General features: G+C 40.1%; 1 protein-coding gene across 7 annotated transcripts in view; it reads left to right on the top strand.

Moving 5' to 3' along the window:
* The window catches only part of CELF2 (CUGBP Elav-like family member 2), a 548,030-nt gene that overhangs the window by 400,153 nt on the left and 130,567 nt on the right, over nt 1-17,310 (top strand). The window lies entirely within an intron of this gene.

The raw sequence follows: 17,310 nt of genomic DNA, 5'->3' as shown, positions 1-17,310 counted from the left end.
AATTATTCCTGCAAGCCAAAACTGGAGATTTTTGTCTGAATTCACAGTGACTCCTGCAATCAACAGGATTTTATTCTTCTTTTCAGGAGGCTGTTAGACTGCCACTGCTTGAAATCCATGCTTAGTTTGCTCATTGATAGTTCAACAGTAATTGTATTTACGGTTCATTTTGCTTGGATGCTCGTGACTCTAATCTTTCCACAGTGTCAGTGGCACGATTCAGCTCTGATGTACGTGTTCATCGTCCTGCTAAATGGAAAATCCCATTGCACTTATGATTTCTGTCATCTCTATGAGAGTTAGGGGAAAGGATGCTGTGGATGTTCTGTGGCAAAAGAGTGGGTGGTATGAAGTAGAAATACAGGTTCTAACCAAATCCTCAATCTTCTCCACTGTGTAACTATAATTTAGATGTGAATCTATATATGTGAAACATTTAATCATATAGTATATCTCTCTTTGTAAAGGAATGATGTTTTGGTTATAGAAACACCGAGGTGTTGCACAATCCTTCTGGCAAGTGTAATAAAAGACACGAAAAGCTGAAACACACAAATTCAAATACCTGCAGTGTTACATACTTCTGTTTAATTTTTCAGTGAGACACTTAGAATGACATCTTTTCTTTATAAATGCCAAGGAGAAGGATTTTCATGGAAAGCACTGTATAACAGCACAAGTCTTCCATTTCACAGGACTTTGCACCAAGTAGGAATATTAGTTGGCTACTCAGAGGGAAGTAGAGCAGATGAATTAAATTTTTATTTTGTTTCTGTTGATCTTCAGCAACAGAACTTTAATGCTTTTTAATTACATTCCTTACCTGGCTGGTGAGAGGGGCTATATTAAACCACAAATACCTTAACATCTGGGGCTCATTTGTTGCAAAATGAACACCATCTCCTTTAATTCCCTATTTCTCTCTCTCTCTCCTCTTACAATATTTGCCTTGTAGTGATTCCCCTCGCTAATTGCAATCCATCCAGTGGTGTATTGGAAAGAAACATTTCAGTTGCATGATTTAATGCTTTTAAGTTTGTTTTGGCTTTGCTGACTCATTGGTCAACCTTGAAAAATCATAGCAGTGCAAGCATTGCAATGCCAGCAGAGGACTAGCAGGTTGCGCAGGGGACTCTGTTACTGATTAGTGTCATTTTTTCTCAGAGTTGAAAGAGCTATTGTGTTTAAGGCCATGAGATTTAGAATTAGGAGTAATTAAAAACCAAGGCTGCTGCCTTTATATTTTTTTAAATATGAAGGGCCCCAGGAGTCTCTGTAGTCATTAGAAAATCCTATTCTCGTGCTAAGCCTGTCCTTATAAGCAGTTCTGTTGTTGGCTTTCCTGAATGTAAAGCGGGATCTTGTTGAGAGTGGATGATGAGAGGGGGGAAATATCATAAAGGCAGGGGAGAAAAAAAGTGTGTGTGTGTGTGTGTGTGTGTGTGTGTGTGTGTGTGTGTGTGTGTGTGTGTTTGGGGGGCAGATATTTAGTGGTTGCATGGCTTCTTTGTAATGTGTCCTTAGCAACTGGCTTTCTACTCTAATGGGAAAAATAGATGGTGGGAAAGCATTCAAGGAAAGTGGGTCACATTTGATCCATGACCTAAAAGGAAGAGTGGGGGAAGGGAACAATCAGCTCAGATCATTAATGAGGTGAAAATTTATCCTTATAAAGCTTGTTCATTGCACTGGGAAAAAATTGCTGTTCTTGTGTCTTGGCTATGTGATAAAAAACGCAGCTCCCACCCTCTGAAAACACAACAATTGCTCCACGGCTTTGTATTAAAAGAGAGAGAAAAAAAGAAAAAAGTTGTTTGTTTTAAACACTCTCCAGCAACACAATGATTAGACATGACAGTTTGGCTGTGGGGCCTTTCTTTCAGTTCAGGAAAATGTAGAACAGAGCTGAGCTGTCCTTTCCTAGTAAAAATGAGGTCATTTGTAAAGCTTTGTGTACATTTCTGCTGCACTCGTGGAACAGAGCTCGCAAAAACAGCTCTCCTGAAGCCTCACTGCTACCTCCACCAGTGCTGCCATTTTTAAGAAATGCAGCCCATTGACCACATAAGATGAGGAATCAGAAGCTGTGATTTAGAGGAAATGGCTCCTCAAGGATGTATAGTTTTGATTTAACTGTCAGTGCGCTGCCGTTGCTGACTCGGAGCTTTTACAGCTGCGTGTGGCTACGGGGAAGCTCCTTGTAATCTGTTCCTTCTCCGTGTGAGCTGTGCCTGTGCTCTGAAACAAGCAAAAGTACTCTGTCAGCCTTGATTATTCTGTCTGTTACATATACAATGTATTGTATACATTATATTCGCTAATCCCTGTTGTTCATAAAAATGCCCCAGGCAATTAAAATTTATTGAATAATAATTTATTTTATGTAAAAGCTAATACTAATTTTCATACCCAACTATTTTTCTCCTACCAATCAAATGCTATGTAGCTGCTAATATTTCAAGGTAGTTTTAATTAATGTGTCAGCCTAGTGCAACTCTGTGGAAGAATGCATCATTGAATTAAATAAGAAAGGATAGCAAGGTGTCTACTGGATAAATGCCTAGAAAATATAGAGTAATGAGACGTGAGCTGGCACATTAGAGTTGCATTCCCTTCTACCTTGAAACTTCAGGGAATACATTCCCATTCTGCCCAGGAAACCCCCAGATTCTCTGACCTTCTTAGTAGAGCAGCAACTGTTTCAGCCAACTGTATTGATATTCAGCCCAACCATGGAAAGATGGAAGCATAGACAATTAAAGAAGCATTAAAGGTCTTGGGCTTTAATTAATGAAGGTGCTTGGTAGAAAACAGTAAATTAAAAATTCCTGACCTTGTAGGCTAGTGAACTCAGACCTGCTGTGTCCCCTGCTCCCCTTTATTTCTTAACTGTCTATTAGAATAATATGTGAGTGTGTCATGTTTCCTAACTTATGAAAATAGTAGGAAAACATCTGGGCTTACTAATAAAATTATGTCTATTTAGAAAGCAGGCAGCATTGTTTGGAGCCTCAAAGATGCTCTTGCAATCCAAATAATAATAGTGGCTTTGGAAAGTACTTCTGCTGTATTTCATAATATTCAAACACTGCCTTTAAAAGAAAAATTAGAATTGCATCAAGTTAAAAGAAAAAATATATCATGAAAGAGTAGTTGTTTTTTTTTCTTTAATAACATAATGGTTCAGCATTTATGTAGTGGTTTCCTCTGAGTGTTTCAGAATTCTTTGTTGGGATGGGATCATAATTCAAAGGTGAGGGAGATAAGCACAGCAAGGTCAAAAGACTTATGAAAGAGTGTGGCTGAGAAACAGCTTTTTTTGTTGCATAGTTCTCTGCTCTTTACCATTAGACACACTTCCCAGCTTTGTTCTTCTCTTAGTCTTCTCTGAAGGATGGTTATAGCAAGAAAACTGATGTGCCTTAAAATAATCTGTGAGTAATACCCCTCTCAATGAATTTGAAATTGCTGGAGTGAAGCTCGGTGTTCAGAGCTGACCTGCTGCCCAGCTGGTGGCTGCCTATCCTGAGTGATTGTGTGGGCACAGGGCACAGATATCCTTCCCTGCCTTAGCCCAGAATGAGCACAAATCCACCGCTCTCCAGTGGTGGCAGTCGGAATGAAAATTCAGGCTTCATCATTTCTTTCTCCATATCTCTTACTTACAGTGACAAGCCCAGCAGGTTCAGCCTTCTAATCATTAATATAAATGCTCATATTATTAAAATCCCATATTTGATGCTTGGATTCCCCTGGGTTTCTTGTATCAGGCAGCTGAGACGTGTGTGCTCCAAGTCTGTACTCTTCCACTGCCAGCATCCTGGTCCCTCCACCTGCCCTGGGGCAGGTTCTTCCCTTTTTCCATCTGTTGAGCGAAGGTGTTGATGACCATACAGAGAGGAGTTATATGGAAAAACAGTTGGAAAAGGGCTAGAGATCTTAGGGAACCACATGGTGTTACTAATCCTCCAGCCTTCCAAAGACTTGTCATCACAAATAAGAGTTTTCCACTTTCAGGGGCAGGAGGGAAAGAGAAAAAAGAAGGAAAGACATTAACCCTGTGGTGTGATGACAGAGATTTCTATAAATCACACTGCGTTTCACACTGCTGCTGACAGCCAGCCAAACCTGAGTTGGCCAAGTTTCCACAGGTCGAGTATGTCACAGGGAGCTTAAAAATACATCCACAACTGTTTAACTACCTTTTCTTGTGCACAAGGGTATTGGAGTTAAAAGTCTTTGTAAATAACGGAGTGGTCAAAATTATGTGGATGGTAATCGTGTTTTTTCCCCATCTCCTCTTTTCCCATTTCTTCTGTAAAAGTGTCAGCAAGTCCCTAAGACCTGGGTTCATTTTTGCTTGTAAATTAAACCTCCAGAGCAAATAAATATCCACTAGGATAAGATTATGTCCAAAAAGTACAGTTTAGAAGTTGTCTCATAAATTTAAATTTTTCCTACTGCAATTATTTATGATGACCTTAAAAACATGGGGGTTTGGCAACTTTTCAAGCTGTATTTTCCTTTCCATTTGGCAAAACAGTTCTGAATGGCACTCCTCTTTTGTTTTCCCAATGCTTCATTTGCACAGTGTCCTTCAAACTCACAATTAAAAGATCTTTGAAGTCAGAAGTGTCCTCATGAATGACTGCCATATGACTTGGGAAGTGTGTGTGCATGTGTGTGTGCTAGGGCATATTTTTGTTAGGATTTTTCAGGGTATGTTTATTAGGAAAATTTAAACCAGTTTTTCTCATTTTGTTTGTTTGAATGATGCTTTAAAGGGCAAGTTGCTCCTTCCCTAATTATGTGTAGTTGTTTATTTTCTTGTGAGCTTCAAAAGAACAGCACAGCCGACAAAGCAAGATATCTTATTTGCAATAACAGAGAAAAAATAAAGGACTAAGTAAAATTTTAAGCTATAATGAGGGTTTACTTTAAAAACTCAGAGTTGCTGTTGACTACTTGTCTGCCAGTGCTACTTCTGACCTTTTGTATAGCAGGTCTCTCTTTGGACATAAAAGTAAAATTGTTGGTGATCCAAGATACAAAGGAAAATTAATCCTTTGTAGATGCTAGAAAACACATTGCAATGGAATTTAGAGATTTCAATAAGTGAGAAATTAAGACAACTTGGCCTGTTTTGCAGTGCAGACAATGCCTTCCACGCGGCATGCGTGGGGGTTTTTTCATTAAAAAAAATTGCTCAGTATTCTGCCTGCACATCCAGTTTTTTTTTCTTTAATCTACAAATCATGGTTGCATGCCTGGTGGGACCTGGTTCTCCCACCATTTGACCCTGGCAGGAGCATGTATGTCTTGCCCATCTGAAGTTGAAGCCAGCCTCAAGTTTTACTCATTATTCTGTCTTCCACAAAGCTGGCAGGAGTACTTGTCCTGCTACATAGATTCAACTACCACTAATATTAGGTTTTAGAGGTTTTTCCACTCCTCTAAAAAGCACTAGAGTGAGTTATAAGTGTGTGGAAAACTCACTGGGGAAAATCACTTTCTTAATATTGACATTTTAGTAGAAATCTAATGAGCTACTTAGATTTTTCTCATTTGTTATATTGAGGAGCAGTTAGAAAATAATCAGAAAAAGAGAAACTTTTGGGATTTTTTTAAGCTTCCTTGTAATACAGCTTAAGGAAAAATACCTCTATTGTTTTTTTGTTGTTGTCCAGCAATCTGATCAGAGCTGAGTTCTGCAGAAAGACCTGGGCACTTCTTGACTGCCTTTTCTACTCCCTAAAACCTGTCTGGACAAAGATGATTTCTCCCTGGAGAACTGGGAAGTGTTTTCCAAACAACATTCATGTTTGCCTTTACTAAACAAACAGAATTTAGAACAGGTAGGAGGAATAGAGGTGTTTTGAGGAGAGGAGGGGAAAAGAGCAAAAAAACTCTGCCCCCAACCCCACTCCCCAATTATATTTTTCATTGAAATAGCAAAGTCCTCTTGTTTCCTGTCCTGTATGGAGACGTTTTGTTGAGCTACAGCTTCATAAGATTATACTTCCCAGTAACATTTGAGTTTTTCCCCACAATTCCTGAAATTTTCCCTTTCCCGTGCTTTAGTATCAAGCCTTTGGAGGGATAAAGATATTCTTCTTTGTTTGCTTGTATGTTTAAGAATTCACCTTCCTCTGCTGCTGAACCAAGCCTGATCCTGGTTTTCCATCTCATAATTTAATCTGTAGCCCCTCTAACACTCTTCTAATACCAGAACCTTGTTTTCAAAGACAGAGGAGGAGATGCAAGGATTGACAATACCTGAAAGAGTTACACAGGCGGGCAAGGGACTAAAATTCCCACAGCCAAATAGTGGGATGAGAAGAGATAGAACCAACCTCTAGCACCTCTTGGTTGTCCTGACAGAGGCAATACGGCCTCATGAATAGGCAGTGAAAATCTTAGCTTATTTTACCTACCTACAAAAAATTTCATGTGGTTCTCTGGGGTAGGATTGCCCCACTCCTGCCCTACTCCTGGCTTCTGGAAAATTATAAGATAAATGTCAGGCAGTGATAATGGTGTTAATGAAGCTTCATTGACAAGCAGAACTATGCTTCAAATAACAGGCATATTTCTGATGAACTGATTTCTGGTATTTCTGGTAACCTGCTAAAATGAACCCTCAAGCACAGGTGTAGGCAAACTCTTTCCCCTTCCCCTGGCAGAGTGGAAGTCCACCCTGGCCAAATGAAGAGCTTGACTCAGTGAAACAAAGCAGGATGAGCTTCATTTCCCTCTGTTCTGCAGAAATCCTCTTTGTCACCTCTTTGACCTCCAGTTCACCAAAACCATTCCATCTGTGGGAAGGAAAAAGTTGGCTACAGCCCCTCACAGATGAGTGGCAGCTTCTCCAGCTTCCACAGGCTTGGTTAACACAGAAGCAGGTCAAGACCACGCCGTGCTGTCATCTGAAGCGCTCGCGGCTGTTGCCCTGGCAGTATCACGTTAAACTCATCATGTATCAAGATGTGGTGGAGCAGCCACCCCGATGTGAGCACGAACGACACCCGAGAGCTCGTGCTGGTGTGTGCGCTATTCGTGTTTCCACTGAGGTCGGCATCTTTCTAACAGCCCGCTGCAGCTGTATTTGCGCATTATGAAACCGCCGCTTCAAAGTGCCTGGTGAAGCAGATCCTTCCAGCCCCGTGCTGCAAGGAAACAAGAGTCACACCATGCAGGAATGTGGCTGCGTGTGTCAGCAAAGTGTGTTTTCAGCCTGGGAGCTGAGTGCAAAAATTTCGAGAGGAATCGGGAAATTAAATTTTGAATCCGCATCTCTTCTGTTTGTTAGGGATTCGTCCTTTCACATGGATGCAATGTTCCATTGTGTGTCTTGTATCATCTATACAGAATTTCATTTTAATTTTTTTAATATTGTCTTTCCCTGTCGTTGGGATTTTTTTCTCTCTTTTTCTGGACAGGTTATACATATGCTAATAGAAATATGCCTATTATTTGAAGCATAGTTCTGCTTGTCAATGAAGCTTCATTAACACCGTTATCACTGCCTGACATTTATCTTATAATTTTCCAGAGTTGACTGTTACATCTCCATGGAAACCCAAATTGCAATTGAAACAAGTGAGATAATAAAGGCATCCACAGAGGATTGACAGTATGCAAGCCCACAGTGTTTGCAGGCTACATTTGTTTATAGTTCCTTAGATAAATCCCTTGCAGTGGAGATTTTTATTACCTGTCTCCTATCTTTCCATGACTACTGCTTATTGCAAGGTTTAGAGCAACACTGTTTTTTATTTTGCTTTTTAATTAGAGCAATAAATTTTATTGGACTCAGCAAGGGAGGCATTGAAGATGTAAATTCTAAAGTGGTTTTTCTGGAATGAAATATGAAGATTTTTATATATGAATTTGGCACTATGTAGGCTAAGGCATTCTCATGTTGATTTGGTGGAGGTTATTTTAGGAGCCTAAACTTAGGATCATGGACTCTTTTGATATGCTGACTCTTTCAGCATGCAAGAAGGATCTCTGTTTTTCTGTACCTAAGGACTTGAGCTCTCTTAAGTTCGTGACTCTAAATCAATTTAGATGGTGCCTCAAAGCAAAGAGTCATGAAACTGGAGTGGGTCCAGAGTGAATTAATCTGAAATTAATTTGATTTTGAAAGGCTCCATCTGGCTGTGTTTGGAAAAGGCATTTAGACAGATATATAAACAAATGATCATCTGTATTCTATATGCCAGATGTGGTGTCAAAAAAATGAAGAAATGGTTTTAAAAAAGAAATCAGCTGAGGGGGATTTTGCTATAATGAGATGCTTAACTTGTTGAAATCACAATTGCATCACACTTTGAACAATGATCTTCCCATATATTCAGGTTTGTAGAAGGGGAGAGCCTGGCTGAGCTTGATAGGAGTTTTTGTTTTAAGTAAGAAAATTGAATGTCAAGCATCCTCAAATGGTCTATTTGAGATCTAACCAAAACTGGCTGAACAAAATTGGCTGCACCCTTAAAACGAGCAGGGCTGTGATCTTCCATTCCCTTTTTAAGGATGCTGTTTAGGTAAAGCAGCCATGTCAGGCAGGTGCTCCTTCTCTTTGGCCTTTTGGGCCCATGAAAATGATTCCCTGCACTTTGTGGAGCTCGGCTGGGACTAGGCCTGAGCATATGTGTGTGTACACTTGTGGGTGACAGTCTTGAAAAACTCTGGACTGTAAATTACTTCTTCAATAATCAGTTGATTTTAGCGCACAGAAATGGCTGCATTTCAAAACAAATGTTTGGAGAACACCTTTCCCATGCCCTCCATCTCAACTCCAGGACAGAGTTTTCCATGAAGTAGATAAGACCTTGCAAACCTCATAAGAACTTGCAGATATCTTCCAGCCTGGCTACAAAATTTGCTGAAATAGTCATGTCAGTAATTATGAAGTAAAAGAAAAAAAAAAATTGAAGCCTTCATTGCTGTCTTTGAAGTTTTTTGGAGGGCAAAGGAAGAAGGGAATTGGATAACAACTTTGTAAATTTGGAGCTGTAAGTGTTTGAAATGGGGAGAGAGAGACTGAGGTTGTTGACAAGAAAACAGATGGTCCTACGTGTCCTGAATTTTAAAAGCCTGGTACTATTCTAATTCGGTTGTTGACATGTCACAAATACATAAGCATTTGGGTGTAATCAAATACCATAGTGCTTTTAAAAAAAATAATACCGATAAATGTTTCCTGCCACGCAGAAAGAAGTGTGCTTCATTGCAAATGTGTGTAATCAGCAAGGCAAGGCATTAATAATCCACACCATTAATACTGAGCAGTCAGCTACTCCAGGTTCAACTTCATGTGAAAAAGTGCATCAATCCATGCTCCAAAACTATAATGTAATTGTTCAAGCTTGCTCTCATGTTACTGTCCAGCTTACAGTGATACAGAGAGAAAAAAGCCCTCTTCAATAGAGTCCCTTCAAGACAGAGCACAGACCTTCATGCCCCAAAAAAGTTGCTGAGGAGCACAACAAGAGTGTAGCGGTTAGTTGCAATAGTTACCAAAACAGAGGTTAGTTTAGACACAGAAAAATTATAAATTAGAAACCTTTGTTATTACTTAACATCCCAGGTCAAAATGAGATGTGCAGACGCTGGTCAGAAAACAGATATTTAAAAGTCATGATGTAATATCTGTTGAACTTTTCGTGTAGCATATAGTGATAGAACAAGGGCAAATGGTCTTAAGCTGGAAGAGGGCAGGTTTAGTTAGGTGTAAGGAATTAATCCTTTATTGTGAGGGTGTTGAGGCACTGGCACAGGTTGCCCAGAGAGGCTGTGTCTGCCCCACCCCTGAAGGTGTTCAAGACAAGGATGGAGCTTAGAACAACCTGGTCTAGTTAAAGGCTAGACCCTTGTCAGGGGAGCTGGAATGGATGGTCTTTAAGGTCCCTTCCAACCCAAACCATTCTGTGATTCTCTGTCTTAACTTTCATGGGACTTTTCTTAGAAATGCACCTACCTTACACCTGATGAAGACATTCCCAATCTTGTTCAAGTGTTTAATGTAGAGAATAAATTCACCCCAGAAAGCAAAAATGAACTATTGGGTGGTTGCCTAAGCTGAGCTTTATGTTGCAGAACATTATTGTTTATCAGACCTCATCAAATCTTGAACTAATTATATCCCAAAACCTACAGCAGCCTGGAAGAACAAGGGTTTGGACTTGCATAGGCTCTTAATTTATATCTTCAAGGACTTATTTTCATTCTTCACAAGTATCCCAGAACTTTGTGATTCTCATCAGTACTTGTATAAGAGGAGAAATTAATTCGAAGCAGTCAGGGTGGAGTGGCTTTGACTTTCTTCAGCCATTGAAGGGCAGGTATCTCTCACTGGCTATTGAGCTTCTACTAGTTTCAGTTGAGTAAAATCTATAGGCTACTGTAGGCAAATCCTTAAAAATACTGAAAATAGGCCACTGTAAATTTTATCAGCATAAACAAAAAGATGCTGCCTGGTTCAGACTTGTATAGGTGGGGTGTTTAATTGTTTGTTTCTGCTATTAGATGAACTGGCAGTGATATTTAGTTGGTTTCCAAAATAAAGACTCTACAAAAGACAAGCCTCTTCCCATCCCTACTTGCTTTCTCTTCTCCACTCATTCACTCTTGTTTACATGTATTTTAACTTGTATGAGTTGCTCCACTCACAGCACATGCACATCATTAAGCACTACTGCATGTTCTAAAAAATAATTTGCTTAATAAAAAATTTAAAAATGGTCCATACAGCAGCAGTAAGAGTTGAGATTGTCTGAAACATGAAGGATTTTTTTTTTAAGGTGTGTTTTCATGTAAGGTTTTTTTTGAAGCAGATGCAGCAGATGTACATAGCTTTTGCAAAGGTTGACTCTATGGTTCCAGGAAGCATTACCCACAGCACAACACTAGAATGACATCTTTTGGTAGGTTTAAACATGTACACAAGGAGTATCCAGGGTTTACGTTGAAACCCCTACCTTAAATCAAACTGGTTTGTGATAGAAGTGGTGCAGGAATGCAGAGGCTGAACACCTGAAGAGCCACCCCCCTCTGGAGGTGAATATTTAACTTTGGTGAGCAGAACTCTGAGGGCTAATTTTAGGGAGGTGAGAAGCCTTAAAGCACAAAGGAGTGTATGTGCTCCAATGTGCACCTCCAGCTGAAAAGGGAACTGCATTTTAATGTAGCTCTTACTATGATTTCCTTTTGTATCCTTGATTTCCTTCTGTGATACTGGTGAGGAATCTGCATCTATACCTCTGAGAAATAACAAGTTTTATCTCAGGTGGGATCAGGTCTCTTCTGATGTTTCTCCAGCCTGTATTTTGTTCGGTACATTTTCCAATTCATATTGCCCTTAGTATCATGCAGTCTGACCTATCTGCTTGAAAGGCAACTTCCCTCAGCTGCTCCTTCTCCCAGCCCAAATGTATTACCCATCCAAACATTTTCAAGGTAGGAATGTTTTTCCCCCTATATGTTCAAGTATTTTTTCCTCTGGGATAAAATACCTTTACACCTTACCTAAAACTTGCAATTGAGGCATTAAACTGATTACATGTACTAAATTTGGAATTGATCAGGAAAAAAATATTCCCTATACTAAACAGTGGTTTGCTATGGTTTGTATGATCTACTATGTGGAGAGAGCTGATAAAGCTGGGCTACAAGAAATCTCTGATTTCACCAGAAAAATTACTGTGGATTTTAAATTATCAGGGCAGTAAAAAGTAACTCATTGTCTTAAGAAAAATTACACTTCTAGAGCTAATTTCTGCCACTGTGGAGGCAACACAACTTAAAACATCTTTGCATTTACCACTGAGTGCTTACACAAGCACTTGAGTATTATTAGCTACCAAGAAGAATGAAATCTGAGCATTATATGTCAGGTATTAAAAGCCATAAGGATTTTCATGTAATTCATGTGTGTGTGAGAGTGCAAGTGCGGTTGCTCTCTGCTGGGTGCATGAAGAATAGCTCATCTCTTTGTTAAAGTCTTTATGGGGCTGTAAGATGGATTGCAAGTCTTACAGCTGCTCCGTTGTTAGCCCTGCTGATGGGTGCAGGGAAGCCTGGAGATAATTATTTTGTAGACTTTACTGCCTATGTAGGACTGCCTATGTAGAACATCCTGCCATAGGAGGTTTTTTTCCATTGGGCATGATGTCAGGGTCATTTAGCAATTGCTGTTTAGGATATGCGTTACTTAATAATAATTATAAGTGTTATTAGACTCTAATAGTTCTGCCCAAAACTACAACACACTACAGCAGTTAATGATTTTTGAAACATCATCTTTCCTTTGAGCTGCTTTTGAGCAAGAGTGCTGCAGAAATGCTGATGGGCTAGAAGGCATCTAGAGATGACTTCCCCCCCCCCCCAAAATGCAGAGACCTGGTCATTTACAGCTTAAAAATGTTGCACAGCTTCTTTTTCTGTTTGTCAGAGGTTCTGACCCTTATTTTGCTGGCCAAATTCCAATGTAGGTAATTACCTTCTGTGTCTATAAACTGCAGCCCCCTGCAGTTTTCAATTGGGTACAGTATTGTTCTACCCTTCCTGGCTGGAACTGTTGTGTGATAATGCTCCATGTCATTAAACAGCTGCCGTCTGTCACCTTACGATGAAGTCATTCCTCTCTAAACAATGAGTTTATAAAGCCCTTTTGGGTCCTTCCAGACAAAATTTGCTCGTAAACCAGCAATTATGATCTTTGGAGTACATTAAGGTGATGCTTGGCTGTCTCTCTTGACAGCAGTCAGAAGCCTTCAAACGGGTGTTGTCCCTTTTGTCAGTTTGTGTGATATCCTGGCAGTGATGCCACAGCTCAGATGTAAATGCTTTGTTACTGTAAAACCTTGGTGCCTGTAAATACCTCTGCACTGGGTTGGATTTAGTTGTCCTTACACCTGGAACTCGTTTGTTATCATGTTCTTGTTCTGTTGGCTCCTACAGGGAATTCAAATATCTTATACCATGGGACATGAAAAAGGCAAATCCCCAGCAAAATGGTGAAACCACAATAATAGGGTGAGGGTTGCAATATGAATTAACCAAAAAAGAACAGTAGGAAGGTACTGGGTAGGGTTAAAAACAGATTTGGCCAACAGGTGTCATGTAAATCCGTTTGGTCCCCATTAACAGCTGTTTTTCAGCACCTGACTTGACACTGGGATCATTAATGGAAATGAACGTGGATTAATGCCAAAGCTCTTAACAGTGATGAATTTAAGAGAGTCTCTTTTGATTCAGACATTGCTTCTGAAGGCTACCTCTCTGTCCTGAGTGGGCAGTTCACTTTTAGCAGTCCTGCAGTAATTAAAGATATGAATGGGAGAGACCAAGAGGGCATCTACTGGGTTTTTCTGGTGCTCCTGCTGAAGCAGCAGGGATATTAAAACAATCTCCAGCTCCTCAAGAGTGGCCCTGTCAGCTTGCTGAAATGATGGAATGGTAGTTAGGTTATTAGAAGAAAAATTGGCACAAATTGAGAGAGAGGATGCTCTGGCAGCAACCACAAGCAGCCAGCGACTCAGTGTCTTAATCTCTGCCCTCAGGCTGCTCTCTATGATACAGATGGCACCTTGTCAGTGGAGATGATGTGCTGGGTCACCCCTGAGTCCAATGGGCTAAATTGGCCATGGAGGGAAGGATTGCTACAGCATAGAGCCACATAATCTATTTTTTCTTTCTTTCCTTCTTTTTTTATTTTTTTAATGTATGTCATCATTTGGGTACTGACAGTAAGTGCCAAGGGATCCCATTCTCATTAGTGTCCCCTAGACACAGCTATCTCTGTACACTTGTGCTTTCAAGAAATAGTCCTAAGCTTTCACAAGGCTTGCTTTACTTCCTTCTGGAAAGTTTTACATGCAGTTTCTCTTTTGTCTTATTACTTCTTGGGTACAGGAGAAGGGGAGATGGGGGAAGGAAGAAGCCACTTCCTCTGAGAGCCACTGTGTTGGCAAAGAGAAAGAAATAAAAGCCCTACAGCTGTTAGCAGCCAAGAGGTCTTAGTGCAGAGCTGTAATGTCCATTGGGTGAAGATGAAAGCTGGGAGAAGATAAGGGAATTCATCTTAGAAGGGATCATTTGCAAAGGATCAGGCATATTTGGCTGGATTTTGTATGGACTCAACAAGTTCTGTGATAAAATGAACCATCAGGCAGGTGTGGTCTATAATTTTCTTCCTCAGTGGAGCCGTCCAGTGTACTGCAGGGATCCAATCCATAGAATCTGTAAAATAGGTGTTTTTTCCCCAATGTTATCTCTCTGCTGATTTATTCACTTGTTCATTTTGTCTGCATTGGCTCTAGTCCTACGCCAGCTGCCAAAGCTGGGTGAGGATTCCACTGCAAGTGTCATTGCTGCAACAGTGTTCATGAGCTCCTCAAAATCCCAACAGTGAGACTTGGATTCCCACTCTGAGGTGTCTGAGAGCCTTGGTTTGCACTGACATCAAAGGCAGTGCAGTTTAGGAAGGAGCCCAGCTGTGTTTGTAAAAATGTGTGCCCTCTCTGTGGCCTGAACTTGTCTGTCAAACCGCCAAAATGTTGGCAGCTCAGTCAAGTCCCTACCTTGTGGAAGAAAAGTATTTTAAAGAAAAGCCTAAATTATGCTTGGTTTTTTCCCTAACTCTGCAGGAGTTAGTGGATTGACAGAGCTGTCAATGGATGGTGGAATTTAGTTTGGAGAAGTTTTAATGACTTACTCAAGTTAATGCAGGCAGTGAGTGACAAAACCTGTCCCCTGGAGCTTGGCATCATAGTGTATGGTACTGATGCCTTGAGTCAGAGCTTTTAACCACCTCCAGCCAATAAAGCATTTAAAGAATATGACCAATGTAGTTCAACTTTGGTCCCAACAAAATAAAGAAAGGGCTTAAGCGTTTTTTGCAATTAGAAGAGAGCTTGGCCTGTGCCTAAACCTTTAGCTCAAAGCAAGAACTTGATGCTAATAGGGCCATTAACCTGAGAAAACAGGTGTTAGTGTTTGGCTTTGTGCTTTCCTAAAAAATTGGCTGATTAGCAATGGAAATTGTGGGGCTCTTGGTGGTAAAGGTGGTTTTGGTAAAGGAAAAAGCAAAGGAATAAACTTGTTATTCTTTATTAAACATGACCCTAGCTGTAATTCTGGGCTAAGTAGCAATTGTGTATGGATTTCTTAAAGAAGGGATCCAACAGAGAGAACAGATGAAGGGCATAATTTAAAACTGAACTCAATACAAACAACATAGAGAATAAATGAAGTGAAAAGTCAAGCCAATTTATGAAAGAAAATAGTTGACCAAGCCTAGGGCAGAGCTGGGAGCTTAACTAATCTTCTACCTTTTCTTTCAAAACAACATATAGGCATTTTCCACAGCTATTTTAAGCTATGGGTCAGGGATTTTTCAACCTCCCTAGTAGGGAGGTTGTTTGACAGATTGGGTTTTACGTAGAGGAATAGGAATTGAAAAGAAATAATTGAGTGATTTTTTTTTAGAGGTTTAAGTGTCACATAGGTGCCTACTGCTCCATGAAAGTCTTGAAAGTTGTTCCCATGAAGTATCACTCAAGTGAGTTAGTCATGGTTTTTCTGTTTCTTGGCAATTTTAAGGGGGTGGTTGTTTGGATGGTTGGCTTGGTTTGGCTTAAGTGTTGTCTTTGTGTGGAAATGCAGTTCCTAGGGCCTGGAGAAGTCACAATTCCTGCAGGTGAACTTGTGACCTGCAGAACTTATTCAAAATAAAGAGCATTTGCAAGACAAGATATTTGTACATGAAATGTTATGCAAAAGTTTGGACCAAATCTTGGAGTCTCTTACTCAGGCAAGATTCCTGCTAGAGTATAGAGGAATTTTAGCCATTTATGAGAGTGATAAATGCTGTTGTCTGCGATCCGTGTTGAAAGCACTTCACAAGGGATGATCAAACTTCTTGTTGGTGGTGTAAAATGTGCCTTTAATATAACTTTCTCCTTCCTGCCTGTAAGCAGGGAAAGTGCTAAAGTTAATACAGGCATATTAATGTGAATTATGCTTTTAAGGAGATGAAACACATGAAACTAAATAATTTGTCTTCACACAGATTATAGCTGTGAGACAAGGGAATTGCACAGGGTTGTTCTCTTCTTCCACTCTTAGATTTTTTTTTCACATGTAAAATATGATTTTCATCTGGTTGTGCAGATTCTGAGCTCTTCCAAGTCCTCCGGTGGGCATTCACTCCTGAACAATCATCAAACAGAGAAATTCTAATTAAAGCCAAGTTTTTTGAAAGTGGCAGGTGGCTCTGAAATGCCTGAATTCTGCCATGATCAGCTTCTGACATTGCTGCATACAGGCCATTTGCCCCCTCTCCCTGGTGGAAAGATGGGGGATGCTTGAAAATTCATGCATCATTAGTGTTCATTCTTGAAAGTGAAACATCCAAAAAATCATCAGCACTTTTGGAATTTCTAGCCAAGTAATTAGTTGAAACTACTGTCCTTAATTATCAATAATGCAAGGGGAGAGGGGGGAGGGAGTGATGTATTTTTACTTTTGTTCAGTATTTAAAATTATTTATTTTCTGTATAAGAGTACGAATTCTCCTAAACCATGATCTATCATTTGTTTCCCACATCAGATTATTTTTTGCTCCAAAGTTCTTTTTCCCTGCAAAAGTGTGGTTGTTTTGAGCTTGGATTTAGGATGTACATCTGGAGATCAGATAGGCTGAGAATTTACAGGGGGTGAAAGTGTTCAAAAATTTGATCTCCTTTTGCAGGGCAAAAAAACTTTCTGAAGCAGCATTTTCATTTCCACAGCAATGTAGGCAGTTTTGCCATCGCCGTCTCTTTTTGATTTGTGGGGGTTTTTTTTATGGCAGCAATAAACAGAATGCTTTAAACTGGGTCTCTCCAGGCTGCTTTTCCTTTTTAAAGAGCGTAGGCAACTAATCGGCAGCAACCAGGCACATAGCTGGAGTGTTTTCCATTCTAGGCAATATCAGACTAATTTGATGCACACATGGATGCTTCACACAATCTGCAGATTCATCGCTGGCATCTTGCATTAGTCATCTGACAGATTGCCAAGTGTTTCATACTCCTTTCATGTGACTTTATTACAAAACACACACACATAGACACACGCACTGCCTGCTTTCTGCCAGTAGCCAGTTTAGTGAGAATTCACTGCAGTTCTGTTTACAACAGCCATGGAGAGAAAGCTGCACTTATTTGCCACTATCCTCTACTTTAAAATGCAGAAGTCCTGGGTTGTGTTGTGCCGCTCTCATCTTATATAATGACATTAAGCAGCAGCCTGCAGAGAGAACCA

This window comes from Ammospiza caudacuta, chromosome 5 (genome assembly GCF_027887145.1).
Source record: "Ammospiza caudacuta isolate bAmmCau1 chromosome 5, bAmmCau1.pri, whole genome shotgun sequence".
In the NCBI taxonomy this organism is placed as follows: Eukaryota; Metazoa; Chordata; class Aves; order Passeriformes; family Passerellidae; genus Ammospiza; species Ammospiza caudacuta.
The sequence above is the reverse complement of the archived record's forward strand: the minus strand, read 5'-3'. Positions and strand labels throughout refer to the sequence as shown.